This window comes from Trifolium pratense, linkage group LG6 (genome assembly GCF_020283565.1).
Source record: "Trifolium pratense cultivar HEN17-A07 linkage group LG6, ARS_RC_1.1, whole genome shotgun sequence".
NCBI classification, from domain to species: Eukaryota; Viridiplantae; Streptophyta; class Magnoliopsida; order Fabales; family Fabaceae; genus Trifolium; species Trifolium pratense.
The window spans coordinates 41750891-41761506 of NC_060064.1; the positions used below are offsets into that span (position 1 = coordinate 41750891).

General features: G+C 31.6%; 1 long non-coding RNA gene across 1 annotated transcript; it reads right to left on the bottom strand.

Annotated features, from left to right (window-relative positions):
* Positions 1 to 4002: 4002 nt before the first annotated feature.
* LOC123888509 lies at positions 4003 to 7590 on the bottom strand. The gene is made up of 3 exons (XR_006802141.1): positions 7146 to 7590; positions 6396 to 6456; positions 4003 to 4428 (listed from the first exon to the last, which is right to left on the bottom strand). It is a non-coding gene; the product is annotated as an uncharacterized LOC123888509 (long non-coding RNA).
* Between the last annotated feature and the right edge of the window lie 3026 nt (positions 7591 to 10616).

A 10616-nucleotide genomic window follows, 5' to 3' on the forward strand; every position in this document is an offset into this window, starting at 1 on the left:
TTATCTTTATAGTGTTTAAGAGTAATTAATTCATTTAGCAATCCTTATGGGATGCGCAACTCTTTAGTTCTCCAAGAACTATGTCCCAAATCTTCAAAACAATAATATAAAAATTTTTCTTGCAATCCTTCAGGGATGCTTCAATATCAATGTCTGCTTTTTCTTCTTTAGTTCTTCGGGAACTATATCAAAATTGATATTTACTAACAACAAAAATCTTATTATTTGAGCAATCCTTCGAGGATGCTTTAATGTTAAATTCTTCTGGAATTCAACAAGATTATCATAATCTCATCAACATGTAACAATATAAATAAAAAAAAACGTGATCATGAACATGAATTAACAACAACAACAACAACAACAACAATAATAATAATAATAATAATAATAATAATAATGAATACAAAGAAATAGATTTAATTTTAAAGTTCTTCAGGAACTATATAACATATTTATAATGTACAAATAATCATTTGTACAATCCTTTAAGATGCATATATATTGAATCATTCATAAGTTCTTCAAAACCTCTATAATAGATCTTATCAATATATTATTATTTTTTACATCCTTCAGGGATGTGTCACAATTGAATTCATCAAGATTTCATGGAGCACAAAATTTGAATTTTTAAGTTCTTTGAGAACTATATAATAGATCTAATTGTACGATCCTTCATAGATGTATCCGTAATGAATTTTTTAGAATTATGGAGAATAAAAATTGATTCTTAAATTGTTCAAGAACTGTATAACAAATCAAATCAGTTATTTATCCAATCCTTCAGGGATTGATGTTTTTGAATTCTTCTAAAAGATTAACAAGATATTGATTTTACTTATATCTATGAATCTTCGGGATTCATATTTTAAAAGATATTTTACGGTACTTTTATAAGTGTATGCTTATGAATCTTCAGGATTCATATTTTAAAATTTCATCATACTATGAATCTTCAGGATTCATATTTTAAAGTTTCATCACACTATGAATCTACAGGATTCATATATCACCACGATACTTCTGGATCGTAGGTTTGTGAATTAAAAAAAACGAGAAGAAAAAAAATCTGAAAAAATAGAATAAAAAAAATCATAGATAAAATAAAATTGTCACTTCCCATTGTTGCTATACCTTTCTTGAAATGGGAGAGACTATCGTGCTGATAACGTGTTATAAACTATTTTTAAGCATGAACAATAATATGGAAGAATAGAGAGGAAGAAGAGAAAGGGATAAGAGAAAGGAATAAACTTATTCACAAGTGTGTGTTTACATGGAAATAAGAGTGTCATTTATAGGACACACTAGGGGACAAGAAAACCTACCACATAATGGACATTCATTACATATTATTCATAACATCAACAATATATAAATAGGTATATATGAAGGAACGTAATAAGAATCAATATGATACGTAAACCAAATTCAAATTATTGATTAACAACATGATATGTAATGTATAGGTCATGAGCAATTTTCATTAAGTATTCTAAACACATGATATTGGTTAATTATTTATTATTATAACATTAAATAAATAAATCAAAAAAAAAATATAATTGCTAAGACTTAAAAAAAATAAAGCTATCCTTCAGGGATGCGAGTTTATTGAATTCTTCCGGAATTCATAAAAATAATTCATAGGAAGTTCTTCAAGAACTGTATAACGTTATAGTGTAAAAATATTCATTTATGCAATCCTTCAGGGATGCATATAACATTGAGTTCTTCGGGAACTGTATAACATATATTATAACGTAAGATGAATATATTGGTGCAATCCTTCAGGGATGCATATATATTGAATTCTTCTGGAATTCAAGTTGAATAAAAATAATGATATATAAAAATGTGCAATCCTTCGAGGATGCATGCATACATATTGAATTCTTCTGGAATTCAAAAGGTATAAACAAAATAATGCTATATAAAAATGTAAACATAAAATTTAAAAAATATATGTTCAATATTTCGTTATATGCTTACCTCAGTTGGCTAGAGCGTTCGTGCTGATAACGTGTTGTAAAACAAAGTTAAAAGAGCAAGAAAATAAGTAGAGAGTAAGAGGAAAGTAAGTTGTAGTATTTCTTTCTTGTGTGTCTTTACATGAAAATGAGAGTGCTATTTATAGGACATATGTAGGGGACAAGAAAACCTACACCATAATGGGCATTCATCACATATTATTCATAACAGTTTTTGTATTTTTATGTTTTTGACACTTTTATATTTTTTGAGTTGTTATTAGCATAATAAAAGGTGTAAATACATGGGAATGCAAATAAATGGGCTTGGGACCCAAGTAATAAACTAAATTAAAATAAAATAAAAATAAAAATAAAAGAGGGACTTATAACAACAAAACAATTTCTGCAGAGAAACATAAACACACGCACGCGTGAGAAAGTGAGAGAAAAAATAGCAAACCGCAAGAGTGAGTGGCCGCGACCGCGAGAGAGGGAGTGAACGGCGGCGAGATGGAAACGATCAGCAATGTTGTCTACGACGGCGAGATTGGGTTCCGGTGGCGAGGCTGCAGCGCGGTGGTGATTTTCAGCTGTAGTTGCGGCGAAGCTTTCTTTCTCCTTTCTTGTTCTGTTTATGATTTTTGTTTACTGGTTGTGATGGTTATGGTGAGTTTATTTGACGAAAAAATGTTGGTGATGGTTTGATGATTATTGTGGTTAAAAGGGATGGTGTTTTGAAGGTGATTGCGTTGGAATGGTGATGGAGGTTTTATAGTGGTGGTGGAAGATGGTTGGTGGGGTTGAAGGAAATTGAGATGGTGTTGTGTTGTTACAGTGCTGGTGTTTGTGAGTGAAAGATGGTGGTGATGTGTTTACACTCTACATTTTGCTGGTTTTTCTCTTCCACCTCCTCTGTTTTTGTTTTCAAATTCACTCCCCCCAATTTTCTGTGTTTCTCTTGTTTTTTTCTTCAATTTTCCTCCTCCCAATTTTGTTTTCAATTTGCCCTCCCCTCTGATTGATTTCTGGTTCTATATTTATAGACCAATTGATCAATCTTTGTCCAAGGGATAAAATTATAAACTGGATTTTTGTTTGTTTTGGCCAAAGAAGTGGATTTGCAGAGTTAAAGGGAAAGATGAGGCTCAACTTTTGCTTAGAGTGTAGAATTGGTGAAAGTTAAACTTGATTTTTGTGAAAGCAGTTATGAAAAGAAGGAAGCTGAAAACATGGGGAGGAGGCGTGCACTGCTTCTACTGTTGCTGCTACAGAGAAAAAGAAAGAGAAAGGGGCGTGCAGCGGTGCAAGCAGCACTGTTGCTGCTGCTGTTGCTTGTTCCTGGTCTTCTTTCCTGTTTTTTAGTTTTCTTTTCTTTGACTTTAATAATAATAATAATAATAATAATAATAATAATAATAATAATAAGTAAAATGAAAAGGGTGGAGGATTAGGAAGAATGCAGCAAATACGCTGCTTCTTCTTTTTTCAATTTTTATTTATTTTTTATAATAAGTTAAATATAATAATAAAAGGAGAGAAAATAGTAATAAAAATATTTGACTTAAGTTAACACTTTCTTAGATTTTTTTAATAATAAACAAATCGACATTTTTTTGGATTTTTGTTAGCGATGCATGAAATGCAAAGATGAGAATATGAGGTGGGATCTTAGGTCAAAAATTGGGGTATGACAAGTATGATATCTTCTTACCTACAAATTCATATTGTGTTACTTTGGGGCAGAAAGGCTAGCAACCTTTTTCAGTGTTATCCTCCTTATTGTCCTCATTTTCCCCGGACAATTATATTCGTAGTAATAGAGATCCTCAACCTCTAAGCCATCATAGTTATGAGAATTTCCTGCATTGATCTCCAAATGCAGATCAGGCATCCTTTACAACATAAGTATATCAGTTCATAGGGTAATCCAACACACTTCGTAACATTGTATTTGCACAATTTCTTTATATAGTAGTTGCATTTAGATACTAAAGTTTATAAGCGTATAATAGATATCATCCTTTATATTATGAACACATATCCATATTAAAGTGGATTATTGTCATCCTTCAACTATCAAACTAAGGCTTCATCTAAGATTTTAGGGTCATCAACACATTTCGCTATTCAAAAAAATCATTGAGCAAAGTATGTTCATCTTTCAGTTGAAGTTGGGGTTATTAAACTCATGCATACCACCCCATAGTTAGATTAAGAAAAGATATTGTATCTCAGAATGGCAATTCACAATACATAATTGCATTTAGAGTCATAAAAACACAATATATCATTCTTAATATTGTGATGATTAAAAATTAATATTCAAACTAATGTTTAGTTGTCATCAAGCTTTCCCATTATGAATAAAATGTTCACGGAGCAGTTTCTTAAATGGTCATGAAGGCATCCCAATACTTACAAAACTCAAGAAGCAAAAAACATCCATTGATTCCTGCAATCAAATCAGGGTTATTAGGCTCCTTATATACCACCTTTTTTTAATATCATGGAATATGATCCCCATCACAGTCAAGAATTGTGTTTAGAATCATAAAAGCTTACAATAGATATTATATATTACATGATGAATAAAAATTCATATCTAGTCATTATCCGACTTTTGAGTAAAATGTTCACAATGCTTCTTTTAGAGGGCCGTCTACATAGCCGACACTTACGAAATTAATTGAACCAATAATTCTTGGATTCCTTCTCAGTCATCGAAACTTCCAACAATTACAAAACTATAAATGGAGCAAATTATGTTTCTCAGTGGTCATTCACATTATAGTATTGCATTCAAACTTATAAAATATATCATTGCTTATATTATAAATACAAATTCATACTCATACCAATATCATATTTAAGGCATCATCCAACTTATAGAACAAAAAGTTCATAATATTCATATAGGATCATGGAAGAAATAAATTATATTGATTCCTTTTAGGTAATCAAGGTAACCAACAATTACAAAACTTATGATCATGTTCCGTAATATATCGGCAACTCTAATACTAGAATTCATTTTCATAAAAACACAATAAATATCATTCCTAAGGGTCAATAAGGCATCCCTTCACTTGCCAAATTTATACAACAATAATACTTTTAAATTATGAGTTATGAGTTATGAGTAAAATGTTCATAATATTTCTTTTAGGATCAAGGAAGCATCTCACAACTTCATTCATGGAACAGATAATATTCAGGGTTCCTTTCGGGTCATCGAAGCATCCCACATTTCATTTTTTAGTGGCAATTTACATTTTAGAATTACATTCAATCCAGGTCATAAAACACACAACAAATTCATCTCTTATACTATGAATCAAATTTCATATCAATATCTCATTTACATCAGCATCCAACTTTTACATTATGTGTAAGATATTCATGTTTCCTTTAGGTCAATGAGGCATACCAACATTTCAAAATTCATGGAACACATAATATAAATGATTCATTTCAAATCATCTGAGACATCTCATGTTCTATCTCAAGCGACAATTCTCAATTACGAGTGTAACAATGTTTTCTTTAAGTTCATCAAAGCATCCATGAATTCAGAATTCATAAAATTCAGAATGAATAAAATTTAATTCACATCAATACCACATCAAAGGCATCAAACAACTTTTACATTATGAAGAAAGTGTTCATAATGTTTCATTAGGGTCAACGAAGCATCCAAATACCAACAACATTTTATGGAATAAATAGTATATAATATCCATGCTTCATTTCGGGTCATCGAGACATCCAATAATCCATCTCACGGCAGAAATTCAGAATCCATCCTTATATTATGAATGAATAAAATTCAATTCACATCAATACCACATCGAAGGCATCAAACAACTTTTACATTATGAAGAAAGTGTTCATAATGTTTCATTAGGGTCAACAAGGCATCCAAATACCAACAACATTTTATATGGAATAAATAATATCCGTGATTCGGTTCAGGTCATCGAAACATCCGATAATCCATCCATAATATCATGAATGAATCAAATTCAATTCATGTCACTTTTACATTATGAGTAAAGATTTCATTATATTTCATTAGGGTCAACGAGACATCCAAATACTAGCAACAATTTATACAACAAATAATATTCATCGATTCCTTTCGGGTCATAGAGGCATCCAATAATCCATCCCTTATGTTATGAATGAATCAAATTCAATTCATATCGATATCGCATCGAATGCATCAGGCAACTTTTACATTATGAGTAAAGAGTTCATAATGTTTTTTTACAGTCAATGAGGCATCCAAATACTAGCAAAAATTTATGAGAAAATAATTTCTTTTGCTACAAGTAGCGTACGATGCGACTATAGTTTGCTAGTCTAATGGCACAATCAGCTTATCATAAAACCATGATTGCAATAAATTAAAAAGTATACCTCAGTAGATTCTGAACCACATGCAATGGTATCCATCCAAAACAGATAAGCCAACAAAATTCTGGAAAAGAAAGACGAAAAACAAACAATTAGAATAGGCAAAATGAAACAAAAAGTGAGGCAACGTTAATAGCAAAACAAAACTTTCCATTGCTATGACCTCTAAAGGTTAAGTCACAAGCATCAGAAGACAACTCAGTTGAGCTAGTTTTCTTTAGGTCCCATAGCTTCAAAGAGTTATCAGTGGAAGCAGACACAACTGTTTGTGCATCTATAAATTTTATATAGCCAACAGCTTTTCCATGACAATGTACACCAAAGGGATTTTAGTGTTGCGAAGATCATAACCGAACACCTTGTAATCAGCCGATCCAAAAAAAAATAGCAAAAGAGATTTCAATGTGACGGAACAAAAGCATACCTTATCATTGTGTTGAATAAACAAGTTAATTATACGTTTATTTATCCTCAAACAGCTTCAATAAAAAAATTAAAAAAAAAAAATCTAATAAAGAAAAATAATCAACAAAAATAAAATTTGTATCAGTGGGATGACTCTGTCCAATTGTATCAGATCAATTGAAAATAAAATCATCAACAAAAATTAACTACTATATCTGCAATAAATCTACTATATAGGATTACGAACAATAAACCCTAACTATTATAAATATACAACAATTTCGTTGATTATTAAGAAAATTAGGGCAAATGAAAAAGAAAAGTGATGAGAGAGAGAGAGAGGGGTACCAGCGCTATTCTGAGGTTCGGAACGAACTTGAAGGAGGTTGAGCATGAGATCGCAAGATCCGATTTACGTCTCGGCTGAATGGAGACGGAACGGAATTTCTGGTGACTCGATGTACGTAGTGAGAATGAGATGGAATCGAGGGTTTGTGATGGTATCTAGGGTTTTCGGAATTGTGACTCTTGAGAGAATTTCTCGTGACTCGATGTACTTGGTAATCAGATTCAGATGTACTTGGTGACTCGATGTACTTGGAATCGAGGGTTTGTGATGTTATCTAGGGTTTTTGGATCATCTAAAATCGGAATTGAGGGAATTATAATCAGATTCAGATTGAAGCTTTGCTTTTGCTTTTTTGAGCGAGTTTGCTGTTGTGAGATGAAATTTAGGGGAATTTGAAATTGAGATTGAAAATTAGAGGAATTGGAAAGGAAACAAAACAATTTTGCAATATTTGTTCGCAAACAAGTATTTGAGGTTTTTTTCTTTTTTTTTTTTTTACAATTAAGTACTCCTCCGTCCCATTTTACTAAATTTATTATTCATATGTCTTGTTTTCACAGTATTTTTCTAAAAATGTATAAATGTAAATATTATCATATAAGATCTTGTTTGATTTGTTTCGACGAGTATTTTCAAAATATCAAATTTTTATAATTTTTACTAATACACAAATACACAATTAAAGATATTCGCAATCAAAATTAAGTATTAAAGTTACAAACTCATTAGCGACAACATTTTTCGTCATTAATTTAGTCTCTCAAAATCATTTGTGAATAATTTAACAATTTGTTTATTTTTTACAATGAAATTTAGTAATTTAATTTTGGCTTAATCAGTAAAATAGTCCCTTAAAGATATTTTTGGTTTCACATTAGTCCCTTAAAGAAAAAAAGATCCGAATAGGTCCCTTAAAGAAAAAAAAGATGCGAATAGGTCCCTTAAAAAAAATGTCTGAATAGGTCCCTTAAAGACATCTCTGTTAATCAGTTTGGTCATTTCCGTCCATTTTTTCGATGACCAAACTGATTAACGGAGATGTCTTTAAGGGACCAGACTGATTAACGAAGATGTCTTTAAGGGACCTATTTGAACCTTTTTTGGACATATTCGGTCTTTTTTTTCTTTAAGGACCAATATGAAACAAAAAATATCTTTAAAAGACCATTTTACTAATTAAGCCTTTAATTTTTAATTCGGTTCAGTCTCTAAAAATTATTTCTTGCTTTCATTAGAAACTTTGTCTAGAACACAAAAAATGGAAAAAATTCAAATTATGCTTAAATAATATAACTCATGTTTGTCTATTGGCGTGGAAGGAAGGAGTGGAGGCAGTGTTTTAAAAACCGGACCGGCCGGTCGGACCGGTCAAACCGGGAACCGGAGCTTGTCTGGTCTGGTTCATACGTTGGATCGGCCATGCAGTTGGACCGGTGGAAACCGGAAAAAACCGGGAAAACCGGTGAACCGGCGGTTTCCCTGAACCGGCGGTTTGATTACACCCTTTTTTTTCGCCGCAAACGACGTCGTTTTGTTGTATATTTTTTTCTTTTTCAAGATATCATTTTTTTATTAATAATTAAAAAAATAGAAGTCGAGAATAAAAAAAAAAAAACTACAGTACGCATCGTTTTGACGCATAACACAGAAGAAGTCAAGAACCAAAAATTAGAAAGTTGAACCCTAGCACATCCTCATCGTCGTCGTCATAGCAGATCGAGATCCTCATCTCCGCAACTTCGCCGTTCATCATCGCAGGTGAGAGCACACCCTTCTCTTCACTTACCGCTGACTTCTCTCTCTCAATTTCTCGTTTCTTAGATCTATGAAAATGGAGAAAGGTAAGATAAATCCAGATCTGTATTCATCTTCGTCACCATCTCTTTGTCGTGTCGTTGCATATCCGTCGTCATCCCATCAGGTCTTCGGCGTCGTTGCACGAGTGCCTCATTTTGTTGTGATACTCAGATTAAAGAAGAGAGGAGCGTTTGATATATGGTGTTTTGTTTTGAGGTGAAAGTTTGAATTTTACTAAGGAGAAAGAAAGTATGGAGCATGTTTGATTGGGTGAAAGTTGAAAGTGTTTGCTTTTGGGGTTCTAGAATTCTCCTGAGAAAGAAAAAGAATGTGTAGAGCTTGTTGTTCCAAGGCAAATGGGAAACAATTTTACATTATAATACCGTTGTTATGAACTATTCCTAGAGAATAAGAAGAATAGAGAAGAAGAGATGAAGGAGAGAAAGAGAAGAGAGAATAGACTCTTGTATTGTTCTATTCAAGGTGTGTCATTTACATTGTGAGATAGTCATATATATATATATAGGAGATTACATGGGCCAAGAATATGGGCCTAGACTAATGGACATCCACATCTATATTATTCATAACACTCCCCCTTGGATGTCCATCGATGATATGCCTCATTAAAACCTTACTATTAAAAACCCAGTGGAAAAAATCATAGTGAAGGAAAAAGAGTACAACATCCTTTGTGTGTGAACTGCCTCGTTAAAAACCTTACCAGGAAAACTCAGTGGGACAAAACCACGGTGAAGGGAAAAAGAGTGCAGAACATATTTATATCTCCCCCTCATAAAGACAATTATTATACATGAGATGAAAAATCAAATAATCTTCTGTACTAGCTGCTCCAAAGTTTTACTAAAAGTTGACTCTGTAGAAAAATCTGTCATATCTTCTTTATTATACTCTTCTCTAAATTAGCACTGCGTCTGATATTATCTTCATGTTGAGTTGTTTCAGGAACCATCATTTTGTAATAAAACAACGAATTTCTTGTATGTGTTGAATTACAATCCTCAACAAAAACATCTTCTCAACTTGCTTGATGTAGTGCTAAAATCTTCACATGATTGGATGATATTGTTGTTTCTTTAAAGTATAAATAATTGTATGCTTTGCTTTACTTCAATATTTGGGTTGGATGAATAGGCAAAAATAAAATACTATGAAATTATAGCAAATATATTAGTGAGCTTAATTGAATTAAGATATGGTACTTCAGGACCAATTCAAATTATTCATCATTTTCTTGAGGCATGACACATCAAATGACATTGCAACCATTTTTAGTATACAACAAATTAGATTTGTCAATGTCAAACTATTTTAACACTTTTGCTATATAATCTTATTTAAATTATAAATTTAAATGAGAATATCTCATAAGCTCTTCGGGAGTCTAGATGATATTTTATCATTAATATAAGCCTCAGATATAAATAATTCATTGTCAAATATAACTAAATCCTTTAGGGATCATCATTATCAAGTGAGCCAGTCAAATACGTTAAAACACATATTTCACATGAATTGAGTATTTCAGATGCTACTCAACTTAATTAATTTTTGAATTCACTTCAGGTGAATATGCTTCTTGAAAATCAATGATTGACATTTATCAATATACTTGAATAACAATTCAAACTCTAAACATTTTGTTTTTATTA